The 19,897-nt window shown below is 44.8% G+C and overlaps 1 protein-coding gene across 2 annotated transcripts in view; it reads left to right on the plus strand.

Moving 5' to 3' along the window:
• VIRMA (vir like m6A methyltransferase associated) overlaps positions 1-19,897 on the plus strand; it is a 753,509-nt gene that overhangs the window by 193,869 nt on the left and 539,743 nt on the right. The window lies entirely within an intron of this gene.

The raw sequence follows: 19,897 nt of genomic DNA on the forward strand, positions 1-19,897 counted from the left end.
AACCCTAACCTGAAACATAACCCTAAACTTATCACCAGATTTGTAACTCTGACCTTAAATATAAACCTAAGCACAGCCTTTCCTCCAACCCAAACTTTTCATCTAAGCATGGCCCTAACCCTTATCCAAGCCGTAACCCTGAGCCTTATCCTAATTACCAGTTTTTCCTTTGCAACTTTAAACAAGCATTTGCAATGCAATAGGTCTCGCAGTTACGCAAGTTTAACCTATTGGCATTGTAAATGACTATGCCTTTTATTTATGTTTTTAAAACGAAAAAAATAAAAGGCTTGTTATTTGCAGTGTCAATAGCTCAAACTCGTGTAAATGCGAGACCTATTGTATTGCAAACGTTTGTTTTTATTGTGACACTCGGGTCATGTTTGGCACATTTTAATTCCGTCAGTGAAACTCATTGCATTACTCATGACGGTTTGCCATATTTTCGTAAGCTTTTGTGATACTTTTGTAGAAGGGCCAAAACGTATTTAAAATCAAAGCAGAAAAGAGATCACCTCGACCCATTAAAGAAAAAAAGCTCTTGGGTTATAGTTTGGCCAAAAGTCTTATCAGACACACTTCAAATTAGATCGCACACGTGTTCCTACACTAGTCACTTTCGTCAGAAAACATTGAGGGACTACCAACATTCAGTCAGGATTATTCATCCCACACAATTTGAGATCCTGCTAAACCTGTGAAGTAAAAAAAACAAAAACGCATCTGTGCTTTCAACGATTAGCTGAATAAAAAAGCTTCAGAGAAATGATGATGCCATAGCATCTCGAGACACGCGTGGAAAGGACATAAGGACATAAGGACCTACAGCAATGTGCATTTATCAACATTAAGTGCTTTCATGAGGCTATTTGGGTTAGAACTCGCCATGCACTTACGCGATACCAGGTTTTTAATATCAGACTTTGCACTCTAATGCAGGGGAGGACACAGGAGTGAACTGCCAAACGGAACGGAAAGATATAATAAATGGAAACGTTTTTGAAAAATAAATGTGTGTTGATCTCCGACGTGAAGGCAATAATATTTAAAGGGTGATGGTCACAGTAAGCTGCAACGTCCACGTAATCTCCATTACTCAAATTCAGATGCTGATCAGAAGCCCTACAGCCGAACCCCATCTGTTGCACACGCATGACTCGAAGAACATAAAAGAAATAAACAACGTGTAGAAAGACACAGACACGGAGGTCGAACCTTGCCAGACCCCAGACAACAAGCGTACCTTCGGCCAGTGTGCGTGTGTGGCCACCGATGTAGGAATCGGCGCCGCTGCTAAGCAGTGTACGGTTCTAATAAAAAAAAAAACGAGACCTATTGGCTATGCAAAGCGGCCGCGGCCACGAAAGTGATCGCGATCACGATCAAACATCAAAGCGAAAATTAAAATAATCGAGGTAAAGCGCGCGCGCCCGCGCACATGCACTGTAGGTCTAGGCTGGCCTGGTAGCACTTTTTAGAGCCCTCTCAATAAGTTTTGCATGCGCTGGGTCAGGCGAGACCTAAAAATAGTAATGACTTTTTCTTAAATTTTTTTTTTTTATGCCCGTAGTTTCTCATAATGTCGTTTGGTTATTTTCTACTCGGTTCTTACTCCCATGGTTCATCTTTTGCAAGCAATGATGTTTCTCCGTCACAATATTTTCTATTCTATTTTTAAACTGTAATAAGGCTGCACAAAAGTGTGTTCTCATCAGAAATGTTAAACAAATACATTTTCCAAAATGATTTTAAGTATATGTTAATGATCGCCAACATTTTTGTGTCTTCTCTTATATGCTAGATGAAAGCACTTCACTCACCGTTAAAATGCATTTGATTGACCCAGTATAACAACTTTTCTGTAAGAACAAGCATTGGCTAAACCACTGAATATTGCCTTGCTGATGTGCAGCATGGGGATACTGTGCAGCATAGGCAAAAAAAAAGAGATTAAAAAGGGGCAATGATGCAGCCACATTATTCTGTAGTGCATTCATCACCAGCCATGAGCGTGCCCACGGAATGAAGCGGGTGCAATTTTCTTTCTCTTATTTTTTTAAATATTTATTTACTGAAATAAAATGGCAGACATCATGTAGATTGGTAAATAAAAAGTGCATTTTATTTGGGCAAAATTACTTCCTGGGCCGCAGAGTGGGCTGGCAGCATAAAGCATTTGCTGGACACTCCAAAATAATTTCAATAATTTATTTTATTTACATGACTGTAAATGAAGTTAGGAAGCAACGGAGGATTGGGTGGAATGGGGAGGAGACAGTGGGGAGTGGGTCTGGCGGGCGAGGAAGCAACTTAAGTGCTCAAGTACTTTTTGGAATTTGGCCTGGCAGCAAATGGCAGCTGTGAGGCTCTCCAAATGAAGTAAATATAAAACTTTTATTTCAAGGACCGCCAGGGGGACAGGACTAATAGCCAGGGGGACGGGACTAATGCAGAAACAGGTGTGGAAGGTGGTGGGGAAGGGCATTTTAAAGACAATCAGAAGGGGGATGGATATTTGAGGGGGGTTAAGTAGGCACCCAAAAGGAGTCATGAAAGCACATTCCATTTCATGGAGTGCTTAATGAAAGTAAAATCAAGTAGTTCAGTCAGTGTGAGCCAATGGAGGGAAGAATGTCAGCCAATCAGAACGGTGGCAAAGAGGCTAAGCTCCAGTGGGAGCATCAAATCCCTAGAAGAAGAAATCGTGGTATTGAATTAAAAGCAAGGAAATGAGTGGCAAGGAAGCCAAAAGATGGCAAGAAATGGGTGTATCTGTAAGCTCACTGAAAGTTTTTGGTATGGTCCACAAGAGGTCTTTCGCATACACTCAAAAATGAAAAAGATCACCTTCTGTGACAGTAAGATCGCCCTGCCCAGGACCTCTCCTCTGCGACTTTGCAAAGACGACGAGAATATGAGGAGGTCATTAAAATATTAACCAAACAACGGGTTCGCTACAGATGGATCATCCCGGAAAGCAAAGGTATTGAACTTGCTAGAACCTGCCAGTAGTGGTCTGATGAATTCATTGTGCAGTGTTCAGTTGGCTGCAGCTTCCAGATTCCAAAGGGCAAATGACACTTCCTCATCCTGATTCTCACAGATAATTAGAAAGCAATTCCTGAAAGGACTCTTTAGGGCTTTTCCTCCAATAAAGTCTCTTCCAGTTCTCATGTGCTGCCTTTGTTCAATTCCATCCATACGCTGCACCTGAAATTGCTTCCATGGAAAACCACATTCATGCTTGCCTTCACCTCAGCAAGGAGAGTTGGAGAATTGTAGGCATTCACTGCAAAGGAGCCATATCTTTGGTTTACCAAAGACAAGGTGATTATAAGGGCCAACACAAGATTCATGACAAAAGAACCTCCAGATTTTGACTTGAATTAACCTGTCCTACGATCTGTCTTTCCTATTGATTCTCTTCTGTGGAGAGATCATTGCACTCTATAGATTTCTTTAGGTACATCAGGTTCTACATGAACAAAACCAGACTTGCATTCTTCAGATCAATTATCTTTCTCATTCGGGCATCTAGGAAGAGGCTTCCTGTTGTCCAAACAATGTTCTGTATTAGAAGCAGGAGCTACATGTAAACCTAAGAAGGACTGGGTATGTAGTGTTATAAACACTCAAAGTCCTACTAGGTATCATTAAAGATGGAACAAGAGTTTAATAAATATGAATACAATCTAATAAAAAAATTGCTCAAATACAATTTTCTTAAGGAGGCAATATTTGTTGCAAATATTTTGATAGAAACAATGAAAATTAGCAATCATAAAGTATACACATAAGGTCTACCTGAAACAATCGTGCTCTGTGGATAAGGTGATCATACACTGTAAGTGACAAAGACAACAAACCAAGAAAGCCAGTTAACGTGATCAGAAACAAGACAATAGACAAAAAGCATTTACAATGCAATAGGTCTCGCATTTGCGCGAGTTGGAGCTATTGGCATTGTAAATGACAATGCGTTTTATTTATGTTTCAAAAACCAAAACATAAATAAAATGCATTGTCATTTACAATGTAAATAGCTCAAACTCGCGCAAATGCGAGACCTGTTGCATTGCAAATGCTTGTTAATTCTTTTTCTGCATTAAATGGGTTGACATTTCTATTCTTGGAGCCCTATACCCTCACCCACACGCCCAGCTGCATTCATCACAATGTAGAAGACGTTTTATACTGGACCTGTGCCATCAAATGGGGGGACTTTCAATGAGAATGCATCACTAGCCCATGTCTTTCTCCAGGGCTCTGGTGTAATGTGATCGGTATTTAAATCCAGGGCTGGTTTCAGTGGGTCATCCAGTCAGCAGCATATTATATTCAAGATCTACTCAGGGCATCCTTTTTCTGACTGCTGATTTTTAGTTCGCAATTGTGCTTCCTGTATGCATTCACACCGATTGAGGCTGCAGGGTGTTGTGCCTAGTGCAATAATTGCTCCTAAATTGCCTCTCTGGAACACTTGCTATAATATTGTAGTGAGTGCACAGTTTTAGGAACGGCTCACCTTGGCCACCCTGGTTTCAGTCAGCAGAATTAACAGTTCCATTTACCCACTTGTGCATGGCTCACAATCACAAGCAACAGGCATTCTAGTTCCTTTGATGACGTCTTCATGTGTTTTGAGACATATTATGACATCCTTCAGCAAACGGTCCCGTTAAGAGGCCGGTAGATACACACGATTAACTTGACAAGTAGCTGCGCCCATCTAAGGTTCCCGTCTCTTACGCGTACTCCCACTGTGCCATCACCCCAAAAACATTATTATAAGAAAAAGCCGAGTTTAAATTGTATGCAGACCCCGGATTTCATGCGTCTCCTTACTGAGAGAAGAGATCGCATTTTGGAAAAAGGTGGCTTGCACAGGACAATGACACGTTCTCGAATAAAGAAAAAAAAGAAAGAACACAGCCCCCATGGCACGGTGGAGAGTCAAGTACAAGAGATGCTGTATTTATAAAGTGACGATATTTGCCACACAAAAGTAGCTGCTGTTGCCCGATTCACAAAAACAATAACCATCCATCTCTCTCTGGCACTCTCACACACAACAAACGCACAGAAAAGGAGCATTAAAGGCTCCTTCCTGAATTTCAGAGCATACCTCGGAGTCCCCTATAAGGAACCCGACCAGACCTTGTTAGAACTCACTCAAACCATCAATGACTGCAGCGCATACATTGACACCACCGTGCCGCTGCCAAAGCTCATTTGCGTGCAAAGTGCAACAGCGGCCTGGTGAGAGCCCACAGCACCAGGAAGGAAGGAACCAATGCAGACCGTGCTCACACCCTCCCTGCCAGCGGACTTTACTGTCTTTACACTCCCCCATGCTGGGAGAGCCGCTGGCTGAGGCTGCAACGTGACGACTCTCACGCGCTTGTGCAGCATCTGGTCTGCTGAAGCTTGGAAGGGACCAGGGTGTCGGAGTCACGCGCTCCCAGGTCTGGATGCTAATCACGCACAGCTATACAAGTGGCCACTGGCTAAGACTGACCACATGCACTATGAAAAGAAAAAAAAAATCCCCTTGGGCCTTAAGCATACGCCTCAGCAGGGCAGAGCCCCCTCTCGGACAGCGCCATGATCTCTGACACAGCTGGAGTGAGGCACCCGGAGCAGGGTGAGAGGAGGAGCAGGCGATTTAAACTGCGCACTGTTATTCTGTTGGCTAGAAATGAGCCCCGCAAAGTACCTAAACATTACGAGAGTTCGAACCGCAGAGAATTCTTCCTGTCTCTGGAGGGCCGCTGCACCGTCTGCGGGCGGAGAACGAAAGCAAAAGAGAGGAGAGAGGCAGACACGGCGCACTTTTTTAGAATGCACTGGCTGCAACCGCTTCTTATAACTACCTTGTGTGTTCAGAGGTGTGAAACTGTAGCAGCTACAATCCGCCACTCCTTGACTGAATTCTGTCCCTAGTAACCACAGCACTAGCTAATCACCACTCCTAACGCTGTGCCTCAGCCGTGCCCGAGAAAATAATTAAGTACACAAACGAGCGCGGCCGAGGTGGCCCGCGCTCAAAATGACAAAGAAAGAGTGCTGCCAGCCTTTAAAGGAGAGCGTGTAACTCCGCGAGTACACGATCCAGTCCTGGTGGGTAGCATAGAGGATGACGCAAGCGAATTAAAAAGATGGGCGGGGCTTCAAGTCCACCGCTGAAAGCTTCAGAATCCGTATTGATTCCAAGAAGCCCTCGCATGGTGAGTGCAGCGCATGCGCGCTTCTAAAGCCAGGCAAGACCTAAAAATGGCCTACAAGGTATAATTATCAATAATTCTGCTGAGCATTTCTAAGTATATGTTGATAAAAATTGTTATCTTTGTCACTTGCACCATGATCAGCTCATTCACAGAGCACTATTGTTTAATGTAAACCTATGTAATCTATGATTGTAATCTTTCATTATTTTTATAAAAAATATCTACATCAAACATGGTCTCCTTAAAAATTAAAATTGTTGATGAGGAATTTTTTCTATTAGATAGTATTCAGCACACCCTCTTAAATTGAACAAACTCTTGTTCGATCTTTAATGATACCTGATGGGACTTTTGTTGTGTTAATAATGTTGTCCAAACAAGGTGTTACTTGTTGGCTGTCTGCCTACATCCCCTTCTCTCACAACATCCACTCTAGAGCAGAATGAGGGCACCCTCCACCAGAAGCATGGCAACAACTGCTGTACTGTATGCTGGAGTGTCTTTTCAGAGCATTTATCAAGCAGCAACGTGGAAAGCAGATATACCATCACCAGGCATTGCTGCCTCGAGGTGAATGCAGTTGCTGACTCAGCAGTGATACCAGCAGTTCTACGCAAACTGAAGACGTTCGTTTCTTACCTGTGACTGCAGTTATCCAGTTTTAGTATGTTCGAGGCATATGTACTGCAGATCACACACTGTGCATAGATTGCCATCTGGTGTTAGGCCCGGATGTTTGCACTTTGCTGTTGTCTTGGAATAAGTCTTTGGAAGTCACAATATAGGTGACTTCTCCTCTGGACAATAGTGCGCATGGGCATCGACTCCATCTTCAGATTGTTTTTTTCTGCCATCTGGCTCGGATGTGTTCGTCGCGTTCCAGTTCGGTGTCGTTAACATTCTACTTTTCGACGCGCAATCCTTCACCCATTCTTCGGTATTGTTTCGATCGCGTTTCCCATTCGACGCGCATCTCTATAAACTTGAATTCTTTGATTCCGGTCGTCGACGCAGGCCTTCTGGCCCAGCTGCGCTTTGGCTCATGAAAAGGACTCCTTTCAAAAAGTGTCCTCAATGTGGATCGAAGTTTCCACACACCGATCTTCACGAGGTGTGTAACCTCTGCATTTCGTCCAAGCATGAGGCCAAAGACTGTCCAGTTTGTGCCTCTTTCCGCTCCAAGAAAACAATACGGGATCGTCGGGCTCGAAGAAGCATGGTTCGATCATCAACATCGATACCGGACGATATCTTCCAAGAAGGCATCAATGTACCGGAGCAGGATCAGATCGAAGAGGGCAACATTAGCGCCTCCGAAGCCGACGACTCCGACATCGAAGACATCACTCCAGGGCAGCGGGTCATAAGTACTGACATCCACCGCCCCCACCCCCCCCCACCCATTCCCAAAAAGGCTTCGGTAACACTTTCACCTTCGGGCTTAGACAAAACTTCCCAAGCCCCGCCTTCGGGCTCGACAAAGAAGTCAATACATAAGCCTTCAGGCCACTCTGGATCGAGCCAGCCTATCGTCGGTGCCGAAACCCCATCCCCAGCACCAAAGACAAAAGACAAACCCAAAGAGAAACCACTGTCTTTGTCCGCACCGACGCCTGGTTCCACATCAGTGCATTTGGCACCGAAACCCACTGGTACAGACTTTTCAGCTCTGAAAAAATCATCCTAACTAAGAAAACAACCGATTCCAAAGACCACTGGCGCTCAGTCTTCGGATCTGAAAAAACCATTGGAGCCGATCAAACAACCGGTTCCGAAGACCACAACGGAACCCAGTAAAACTTCCGAATCCAAACCTAAGGAGCATAAAACGACTCCAACACTTGTGCCACACAAACAATCGGACCCGAAAAAATCGGCACCAAAACAACACACTCCAGAGGAGGAGCTTTTTCGGCCTAATCCAACCCAGAAAACCCTAGAAATAGTACCAAAGACAGGTCAACTTATACTTAGTCCTTCCAGGAACAGGAAGATAGACAAACCTGTACCAGCTCCACGCCCTTTAAAGAAGAGAGACATTGCCACTTCTCCTTTAAGAATTCCTTCTCCACCTCCTCCTCCTCCACACCACATCTCTCCTATCCCATCTCCAGTACCCTCACAATCTCCTCCACCTCAGGATGATGAGGACACTTCTGGGGAGGAAGGGTATGATGAACCTTTAGGGGAACCTAATCATCCTAATACCCCAAATGACCCATGGGACGATGTTGGCATGCCAGATGTTCCTGATATACCACAAGATGATATCTACCCAACTAGACCATCCCCTCCAGAGGACACTATAGGATTCACTCAGCTCATACGCAGAGCTGCAGAATACCACGGTGTGAATTTGCACAGGACCCTGTAGAAGAAGATTTCCTCATGGACACTTTTGCACCATCCCAAAGGTCCACTTCCATTCTCCCAATGTTAAAAGGGGTAATCAAACATGCTCCTGAGGTCTTTAAAGATCCTGTAAGGGCTAGAGTCATTAACCCCAGGGTGGAAAAAAAATAAAAATCTGCCCCAGCTGACCCTGTTTACATTAAAGGACAGCTTCCCTTAGACTCCTTGGTAGTCTCCAACGCCAGGAAAAGGGCTAACTCCCAAACCTCAGGCGATGCTCCACCTCCTGATAAGGAGTCAAAACTGTTGGACGCATCTGGTAAAAGAACAGCGTCCCGAGCAGCCAACATATGGAGGATTACCAACTCACAGGTTTTGCTGGCTAGGTATGATAGGGCACACTATGACGAGCTAGAGACCCTACTACAACACCTTCCAGATCAATATAAAACAAGGGCCAATGATCTCATCCAGGAAGGCAAGCTCATAACAAATACCACCATTCGATGTGCTCTGGATGCTGCAGACACAGCCTCCCGAGCTATTAATACCAGTGTTCTTTTGCGCAGACATGCGTGGCTACATATTTACCGACTCACAGGTTCGAGCTGCCATACTAAATCAACCGTTTGACCAGGAACATTTATTTGGGCCTATTGTAGATTCATCTTTGGAGAAGATGAAAAAAGATACGGATACTGCCAAATCAATGGAAGCTTTGCAATCGCAAGCTCCCAGAAGTTCCTTTTGTCGCTCCTCTTATAGGGGCGCCTCCAGAGGTTTTACCATTGGTAACCCATCCACTTCCTACAAAAGTCCCACCCACACCTCATCTACCATAGGTTATTACAGAGCAGGCTACAGGGGCAATAACAACAAAGGTAGAGGCAAAACTACCAACACTTGCACCGCCTCCACCCACAAACAATGATTTTCCTCCACTCTCCCTGGACCATTATACTCCGGTCAGGGGAAGATTGCTACAGTTCCTACCTGTCTGGAACACCATAACCACAGACAGGTGGGTCAGACAAATCATCCAATCCGGTTATTGCCTAGAACTCACTTCAACTCACCCAGACATACCACCCAAACAGCGTCCAATGTCAACAGAGCATTTACCGCTTCTAAAACAAGAGGTGCTTTCCCTCCTACACAAACATGCAATAGAACCAGTTCCCCTGCATTATCAAAACACAGGGGTTTACTCCCTGAATTTTATCATTCCAAAGGAGGACGGGACCCTGAGACCCATCTTAGACCTCAGACCATTAAACCTCTACATACATTCAGACCATTTTCATATGATCACTCTTCAACAGGTCCTTCTTCCACTCAAACAAGGCGATTTCCTTGCCACCTTAGATCTCGAGGACGCCTACTTGCACATACCCATTCACCCTGCTCACAGGAAATATCACAGGAAATATCTTCGATTTGTAGTGGACGGTCAGCATTACCAGTTCAAGGTTCTCCCATTTGGAGTCACCACAGCACCCAGTCTTCACAAAATGTTTGGCAGTGGTAGCAGCCCACTTAAGAAGACAACAAATTCACGTCTTCCGATATTTGGACGACTGGCTCATAAAAGCCAAGTCACATACCCATTGTGTAAATCGCACTCCCACCACAATCCAACTACTGCACGACTTAGGGTTTACAATAAACCTCACAAAGTCTCACCTCCAACCGTCCGACATCCAACAATATCTAGGTGTCACAATAAACACCTCAAAAGGCCTTGCATATCCCAATGTGGCCAGGATAGCAAGCATGCAAGCCCTTATAACAAAATTCCAGCCGCAACACTCACTTCCAGCTCGAGTGTTTATGCAGCTAATAGGGATGATGGCCTCTTGTATATTCATAGTACCTCATGCAAGACTCCAGATTCGCCCCTTACAGGAATGCCTAGCACGTCACTAGAACCAAGCTCAAGGTCAGCTAACAGACCTGGTGTTGGTGGATGCCCGCGCACATCTCTCTCTGCAGTGGTGGAACACCCGAAACCTTTCCAAAGGACGACCGTTCCTAGAGCCGGTTCCACAGATTGTGCTAACAGCAGACGCATCGCTCACCGGCTGGGGAGCTCATCTACTACACCACACCATACAGGGCAAATGGACACCTCAGCAAAGGCTACTCCACATTAATCATTTGGAGTACTAGCAATCTTTCTGGCATTTAAACCATTCCAGAAACACATATCAGGCAAAGCTGTCTTAGTCCGGACGGACAATATGACAGCCATGTATTATTTACAAAAACAAGGGGGGGGCGCACTCTCTGCAGCTCTCTCAACTAGCACAGAGCATATGGAGGTGGGCTATTCCTCAAAAGATATTCCTTTTAGCCCAACATCTTCCAGGAATTCAGAATCATATGGCAGATCTGTTAAGTCGTCAAACACAACAGATTCACGAGTGGGAACTTCATCCACAAGTTCTTCAACTGTTTTTCCAAATGTGGGGGCACCCAGAGATAGACCTCTTCGCCACACATTACAACAAAAAATGCCCAAGCTTCGCCGCCAGATATCCACACCCATTTTCCAAAGGCAATGCGATATGGATGAATTGGTACGCTTTTCCGCCTCTCCCACTCATTCCATTAGTGGTGCGCAAGCTGCAACAACAGTCACTAACACTGATCCTAGTTGCTCCAACATGGGCCAGACAACCATGGTACACAACATTGTTGGAACTATCAGTAGTCCCGCACCAAAAACTACACACTCCCCACAGCTCTTAACACAGAACCATGGAGAGATCTGACATCCAGGTCCAGCACAGCTCAACCTAGCGATCTGGCTCCTAAGGTCTTAGAATTTGGTTACCTCAATTTTCCACCTGATGGTATGAACGTTATCAGAGAGGCTAGGCGCCCCACCACTAGGGCCTGCTATGCAGCCAAGTGGAAAATATTTGTTATATACTGTAATAACAACAACATCAATCCTCTAGATGCGTCCATTCAACACATCATATGTTACCTGCTGCATCTTCAAACATGTAATCGACTATACACATCAATTAGATTACATCTCGCTGCCATATCACCTTACCTACAAAATAGACAACATTTGTCATTGTTCAGGGTACCTGCCATTAAAGCATTTATGGTAGACCTCAAAAGAATAATTCCTCTCAGGGTACCACCCTCTCCAGTGTGGAATCTAAACATCGTCCTCACTAGATTAATGGGTCCTCCATTCCAACCTCTACATAAATGCGAGCTACAATTTCTTACATGGGAAGTCGCTTTCCTGGTGGCCATTACATCTCTCAGGAGAGTCAGTGAGCTACAGGCACTAACTATTCAAGAACCATTGTTGCAACTCCATCATAACAAAGTGGTTCTCAGGACAAATCCCAAATTTCTTCCTAAAGTTATTTCTCCCTTCCATCTCAACCAATCTGTTGATTTTCCAGTGTTCTTCTCGCAACCACAAACAGTAGCAGAAAGAGCTCTTCATACACTAGATGTGAAAAGAGCACTCCTTTACTATAGTGTCAGAACAAAACCTTTTCGCAAAACAAAACTGTATCCTTCTCACCACCACATTAAGGCAATCCCATATCAAAGTCTGGGATTGCAAGGTGGATTGTAAAATGCATACAAATTTGCTATCACAAGGCAGAACGTACACTGTCTGTTCCTCCTAAAGCCCACTCTATCCGCAAAATAGGGGCTTCCATGGCATTTTTAGGGAACATTCCCTTAGATGATCTGTGCAAAGCAGCTTCATGGTCTACACCGCACACATTCACAAAACACTATTGTGTAGATGTGCAGGCAAAGCAACAAGCTAGTGTGGGCCAGGCTGTATTCAAAACACTATTTCAGACTACTGCAACAGATACTGGTGGTCACCGCTAAGGAGGAGTACTGCTATGCAATCCATGCACAGTGTGTGATCTGCAGCTCATATACCTCAAAAGGAAAATGCTACTTACCAGTATGCATCTGTTCTTGGCATGTAGAGCTCCAGATTCACACACGCCCAACCACCTCCCCGGCTTCCTTTATCTGTTCCAGTATTATCTTCATTAGATACAACATACATGGACCTCTATTTCTTTTTCTCACATAACTCCATTGTTTTCCTTCTTGGCGAAAAAACAATCTGAAGATGGAGTTGATGCCCATGCGCACTATTGTCCAGAGGAGGAGTCACCTATCTCGTGACTTCCAAATACTTATTCCAAGACAACAACAAAGTGCAAACATCCGGGTCCAACACCAGATGGCGATCTATGCACAGTGTGTGAATCTGCAGCTCTACATGCCAAGAACAGATGCATACTGGTAAGTAGCATTTTCCTTATCATACATACATACATATGTGATCCTCCATCGTAGTAGGTTCAGTGCTATGGTATGTACTCTTCACACTTGTGCTATGACATAGGAGCTATGGTGCTCTACAGGGGATAGGAGAGTGCAGCAGTTCACCTCATTGGCTGAAGATCAGTGAATATGCTATCAAACAAGCACTGTTGTGGAGTTCTGTGCCTTTTTAACACTGTTTAATGTTATGTAAAGTTACAGGGGATTCCAACCCTGAACATGAGGAATGATTCAAACATGTGAATATATGAAAGCTACCAACACTGTTAAACTGGAGTTATAGGTAAGTAACTAATTTCTTTATATTCAGGGCATCTTTTCTCCTCGTGCTTGGTAAGTGGTGGCTATTAGTCAGTGTCTTTTGTGGGTTCTATCATCTACTACTAATGTCTCAGAGCCTTGGAAGCCAGGTACATCAATTGGATAACACAGTTACTCTTTTTCTGCGCTTGACTCAGAGGATAGTGAGATGAGCATTCACCCGAGGGGTAGAGGGTGCCATATGTCAGAGTATACTGTATGTTCAGCAAGAGCTATTTTATTGAAAAAGGTTAGGTCTTTTAATCACTCATCTCAAAAGGGGGGGGGGTCATTATAATAGTGAATTACTCAAAAACAGAAGGTTTTATCAACTTCTGGTAACAACATAACGGCTCCAGATACAATTAGAACACTTATATTGCTAGTATTATAATACAAAGCCTGACATTCACTGGCCTAGATAAGCCTAAAGTAAAAGGTTGGGGCTAGTTTTTTTTGTTTTTTTTTGTTTTTTTCTTTTTTAATTGGACAAAGGCTCCTCAAGCCCTTTACATTTATTGGGTTGTTTCCTGCTAGGGCTAATATGTTTTCTTCATCACCATCATCATTTAAAATTGTCTTCAGAAATTCCTCATCACTTGAAGTGATCAGAAAATGTCCAAGAGAAAACCTGTAAATCATATTCTCTTTCAATGTTTCTTTGTGTGTTAGCTCTTGCTTTAGTTCAGTTTTAATGAGCTTCATGGATTTCTTTCTGTGGTTCTCCTTTTCATGTGCTCCTTCAAGTGCAATCCTTCCATCAGTGAAATTGGATGATGTAATTTTCTTCATTTGCTTTTCAAATGTTTTGTAAATTTTTTCATTGTTTAAATGAAATAGAAGACGAACTGAAAATAAGAAAACTCTTTCATATGGCAGACAAAGTAACGGTCCGAAGCAAGAGCATGATTCACTTGCTCAGCCTCAGCAGTGTTTATGTATCCAAGCAAGTCTGGAGTTAAAGCAATGCTCCTTAATTTTTCTTCTGCTCGTTTCTGGTTCTTTTCGTGAAATTGATCATACAAAGACAATCGTTCGTGTGTGCCAGATATGGGTTGCTGTCTCTGATAAAATTCTTCTCAGATATTTTCATGGATTCCATTAGATCATTAGATAATACATTTTTAAGCCAAGGAATTTCTTTTTTTTTTTGGTCCTCATCATCCGCCCTTGGTTACCAATTGGGAGCGCAAAAAAACGGTTGCTTCTCCCCAAGACAACCATTAAGAAAAGAAAAAGGAGAAACATAGCTGCAATCAAGTACCCATTGTAATAAGTCTCGAGAGCGCCCTAATGGATAAGCAGCACATAGAATTCCCCAAGCAGCTTAATCATTGGGCCATGGGGGAAAAAGAAAAATTTTAAAAAAAACATCGCCCAGTATACCGATTACACCCATTTCAACAGAAGCCAAAAACTTCTTTTGTCAGAGTTGCCAGCTCTTGTTAAATCAACTTTAGATGTTTGTAGCACTGAAGTACGCCAGTCAAACTCAGTGGGTGGGGTCGGGTCCTTTTCCAGCAAATTTCCCTTCGGGCAAATAGTATACAATAAAAAAGAAGGTTCTTCGCCGGACCCCGAGCTTCAGCTAAAACTCCAAAAATGACAAGAGAAGGAGTTATCAGGACTTCAAAACCCAAAGCCGATGAGAGCGATGTACTAATCGTCTTCCAATATGGAGACAAAAGGGGGCACTCAAAAAACATATGAATGTATGGTGCAGCAATCAGCCCACATTTAGGGCATGCCACTAAGACGGCATTAGAAAATTTGGAGAGTCTCTGTGGCGAGTAGTAGGCTCTGTGTAGGGTAAAAAGATGGTTCCTAGGGAGCCAAGCAGGTTTCACTATGTCCCACATGATCTTGAAAGATGAGAACCACAGATTCTCTATATTCTGATCGATAATGGTAGAGGCCCACAACAAGTTTGGTAGTTTAAATTCGCCATCCAGCTCTTCTAATAATAGCTCATACCATATCGAAACCTCCTTTCGGGCTGGTGGTTTGTCCAGTAACTGCGTCACTAGGTTACTATCTCCTCCTAGCAAACAGCTGTTCCTAACAGAGATCTGTGAGTGTGTCCAACTTGCTATCTGAAGGAACTTAAACCTAGAGAGGCCTGGTCCTATTTTGGATGATAGAGCCTCCCATGGAAGCAGGCCCCCTTCCACGAATAGATCACCCCAAACCTCCAAACCCGCTTCCCTCAGAGGTAATGCAAGGCTGTCCATCAACCAATCAGGGCAGCCTGGTGAATTCCACAATGGTGACCTACTTGTAAAGTACCCAATCTTAAGTAAACACCTGAGTTTACTCCAAGTCTTTGCCATGTCTCGCAGTACCTTCAATTTCACTTTTTAAACATTTTTGGGTCTCCAAATTTAAACAAGAAGCCCTGCTGGGGAGGAGCCAAGATGGCGACCGGAGCAGACGCTTGAGCGCCCGGCTCCGTCGGCCCTTGGCCCCGGACTATTATCCTGATTCCTATCCTTGCCGATTCTCGAGGTGAAACGTGTACGACGACGCGCTGTCCACGCCGCCACTTCCCCGAAGTCTCAGCCCGCCCGGATGCCGGAGTTTTTGGTGCTTTTGTTCTCCGCCCTGGACCCCTGCTCCATTGTGGCCTTTGCCGGCCCCCTGGAAGCTCCGCAGTCCCCGGACCCGCTAGCGCAAATCCGAGCCCCGCGGTCCCGACCTCACCTAACACCACGGACTGTCGCCAGATGAGCCTGGGGAGGGACGGCCAGACACCTCCTGCACCCTGCGCCTGAAGGGCTGGGGCTGTAAGGTAAGCCCCGGTGAGGCGGGTCTCCTGCCCCGATCTGTGGACCGCGCTGTTGGAGGCTGCCGACCCCCTTCTTCTATTGCCTAGTCGGCTGCAAAGAGAACCCGAGGGAAGGGAGGCGACTGTTGGCTTTCCCAGTTGCGGCGCAGACCTGAGGGGAACTGACTCCTTGCTACGACCCCCCCCCCTGGCCATTGTACCGTCCGGCGGTAAAACATGGCGTTGTTTGCCTGCTCGCGGCTGGGGGGGTGATACTCCGGTCTTGCCCGCTGCCCGCTTCGCCCTCCCTCCACCAGACACCAGCTCCACAGTGCCGTCCCGGATTGCTGCCGATGTGGGGGTGCAGCTTCCGCTGACATGCGGCTCCGTACTGGCCGTCCTGCGGGACTTTCGTTTGCAAATGTTTGTTCGCTTTCAGGCACTAAGTGAGCAGTTTGACTCCCTGTTGTCGGCTGCGGGCCGTGAGCACTCCGTCTGTCATCAACACGGCGTGGGTCTGCCAGTGCTTTTGTCCTCTTGCGGGGACGCAACGGCTGTGTGTGATCGTGCTACACTGGTGCCTGCATCTGGCTTTCCCGGCACCCAGGATCAATTGCTCTCCAGCTTAACAGCGGATACTTTGTTTCCCCGTTCATTGCTGCCTGCTTCATTGTTGCCTGCCTCACCGCGTCTGCAAGAGTATCCAGCTGAGCAACACCTAACATCCTCGAGGAATCGTTCACGGTGGCCTACTGCTTCTTTTCTGTGGAACTCCTGTACTCTACATGCCATGTCTGGACTTTATGTGGTGCACAAAGGGACCTCTACAGATGGTCGGCGGCCATTTTGGGATTCTACTTCACCATCTTCTCCCAAACGGCCATATTGTCTTTGTCTGCACGGGATGCGGGGCCTTCAGTTAGGGGCTGGCTTAATCCCAGGGCTAGACTGATTACTATCGCCATGGTTTCACGGAGGGGCTGGACTGGGACTGGAACTGTATGTGTACTTTGTGCGCATTCGTCGCGATTTGTCTTCCCTCATTTAAATTGTTGGGACAATTCATTTTCACACGACCGCTTTTGGGGTAGTGGGTTCTCAGGGTGTGGAAGCCAAAGATGGCCGATGGTTTAGGGCGCTCTGATGATACGTAGGCTCCTCCCCACCTTCTTCTTTTTGGGAGTTTAGATTAGAATAGTCCTATTCTTTTCTCACCCCCTTTAACATAGGTGTATTGTTTTCTTATCTTTCTTTACTTTATTCTTACTCTCTTTCTTGTCTATATTTCGGGTTTATTGGGCGACAGGCACTATGCTGGGGGGGGGGAAGGCCGTAGCCTCCGCATTGGTGTAGGGTGGGGGGGTAACTTACTGTTTCTAATTAGTTCTATGGGCCTTTTTTCTCTTTATGTTTCTGCGCTATACTTGTTTCGATTCTGGGTCCGGGTGGGGGGTTGACTGAGTGGGGGCGGCACTGGAGGGGTGCGTAATTGCTCATGTGACTATCCTGTTATATAACTGCATTGCCTCACTGCCTGCGATTTTACTTCCATTGTTGTTTTAATGATGCTGCTGCTCTCCCGTGTGGTGAAGATATCGTGCGGACTCGAATCTCCTTGGTTCTTATTCTTCGCTGACTATTTCCCTGATAAACTTATTTTGAAAACTTTAAAATTAACCTTCACTTCTCCTTTCCCTGGGGTCAAGGATCTCTCCAGTGTATGTTTCATAAATCGTTGCTAACCTTGACCGTTGAAGCACAGGGGCCGTAATGTTTATATCAGTGCTTAACCGTATCGTGGCCGGCCTGAAGGTTGTAGGCCCGTATTTGTTCTTTTAATATGCACGAATAAAGGTTTTAAAAAAAAAAAAAAAAAAAAAAAAAAAAGCCCTGCTGGGTCACCCCCTCTCCACTAAGTAATGCTGCAAACATACATCCAATAGCTGAGTTTGAGGGCATTTTTAGCAGCATCCTAGCATGGGAGAGCTGAAATGCCCATGCATATAGTTGAAAATCAGGTGCCGCTGAACCCCCCTTCTCTCTACGCCACCTAAGTTTTTTCCAGGCAATCCTGGGTGTATGGTCATTCCAAATAAAGGAGCTAATATGACTCTGAAGTTTAGTAATCAGAGAAGGTAAAAAAAAAAAAGAGGAATGGTATTAAACAAAAAGGATAATTTTGGCAAGATGGACATTTTTATTAAGTTTACTCTGCCCAAAATTGACAAAGGGAGAGAAGACCAGGATCTCATAAGTCTTCTACATTCTTTAGCAACAATAGTGAAGTTTAAAGTTACAATATCATTTATATCTCTGACGATATTAATCCCTAAATACCTTAGACTAGAGCTCAATTGTACCCCGGCCACGGGTACAGGATCGTTCCAAACCATAAAATCAGTTTTGGAAGCATTAATCTCGTATCCCGATATTTTCCCAAAATCAAGTGCCAGAGCGATCACATTGGGGAATGCCGTACTTGACTCCGAGGAGAAGACAAGGATATCATCCGCGTACAAGGCTACCCTCTTCTCCCACCCCTCATAAGTGAAGGATTTGATATTACTCTCATCCCTCAGCCGTTGAGCGAAAGGTTCAATATATAGGTCAAATAAGAGGGGGGACAGAGGGCAGCCTTGACGCCTTCCACGCGATATGTTAAACGGATTAGACAGCTCTCCGTTTATCAACAAGGAAGCGGAAGGGTTCTGGTATAGGAGTTTCACAGTTCTCCGGAATCTCTCCCCGATGTTAAACCTACTCAAGACCCTCGACAGGTATGCCCAGTTCACCCTGTCGAAGGCCTTAGTTGCATCTAATGTAAGAATAGCTAATGGGAGAGACTCTGTCGTAGCCATATCAATGGCTGCTATGAGATCGTATGTCAACTCATGTAGTTGTCGGCCTCTCACAAAACCCTTCTGGTCTGGATGCAAGACCCCAGTTATTACTGCTCCCAACCTATCTGCCAGGACTGACATAAATATTTTATAGTCAGAATTTAAGATGGAAATCGGTCTATATGAACCGCAGTTGGAAGCTGGCTTTCCTGGTTTCAATATAAGGGTTATGGAGGCTCTATTCCAAGAAGATAGAGGAGGCAAACCTTCCCGGAAAATCTGATTAAACAGAACTGTAAGATATGGGAGGATTTTTGACTCCAAGGTCATTTAGATTTCAGATGGCAAGCCATCCGGACCCGATGCCTTACCCTTTTTGCATTTTAAGATAGCCCTCCTAACCTCTTCCTGTGTGATCTCACAGTCGAGGGAGGTACTCTGTTCAGGGGTCAATTCTGGAAGAGATACATCCTTCAACCAATCCTCCACTTGCGCTTCCTCAATATTCTTATCTTCGTGATATATATTACAAAAGAAGTCCCGAAATACTCGTCTAATATCATCATCCGAAGAATATACTACCCCCCCCGAACTAACTGCATCTATGTTGTTTCTAACCTGGTCGGTTTTAGCTTCCCTGCTCCCTCTCCATATTGGAAGTGAGCTAATTTACTTGCTTCCCACCTCTCAAGCATCCGTGAATTCAAAACAGAATCCAATTCCCCTCTCAAAACAACTAACTTATTCTGCCGTTCCTGTAAAATGTCAGCAGGGACGTCTGGAAATAGCCCTATTTCTGCCTGTATTTTAGCCATCTCAGTTTCCAAAGAAGTTACTAACTCTCTATAACTCCTTTTCTTATATGTGGCCTTGTTAGTTATCATGCCCCTTAAAAATGCTTTAAGAGCATCCCAAACCCACTCAGGGGAGGCTGAGCCAATATTATTGTCCATAAAATTCTGGACTTCAAATTGAAGAGAGTCAATAACCTCTGACGATAAGAGCAGAGAACGATCAAAAGACCAACTTCTCATAGGGCTTTTAAAAAAGCCCCCTAATTCTAA

This window comes from Triturus cristatus, chromosome 5_1, assembly GCF_964204655.1.
Source record: "Triturus cristatus chromosome 5_1, aTriCri1.1, whole genome shotgun sequence".
In the NCBI taxonomy this organism is placed as follows: Eukaryota; Metazoa; Chordata; class Amphibia; order Caudata; family Salamandridae; genus Triturus; species Triturus cristatus.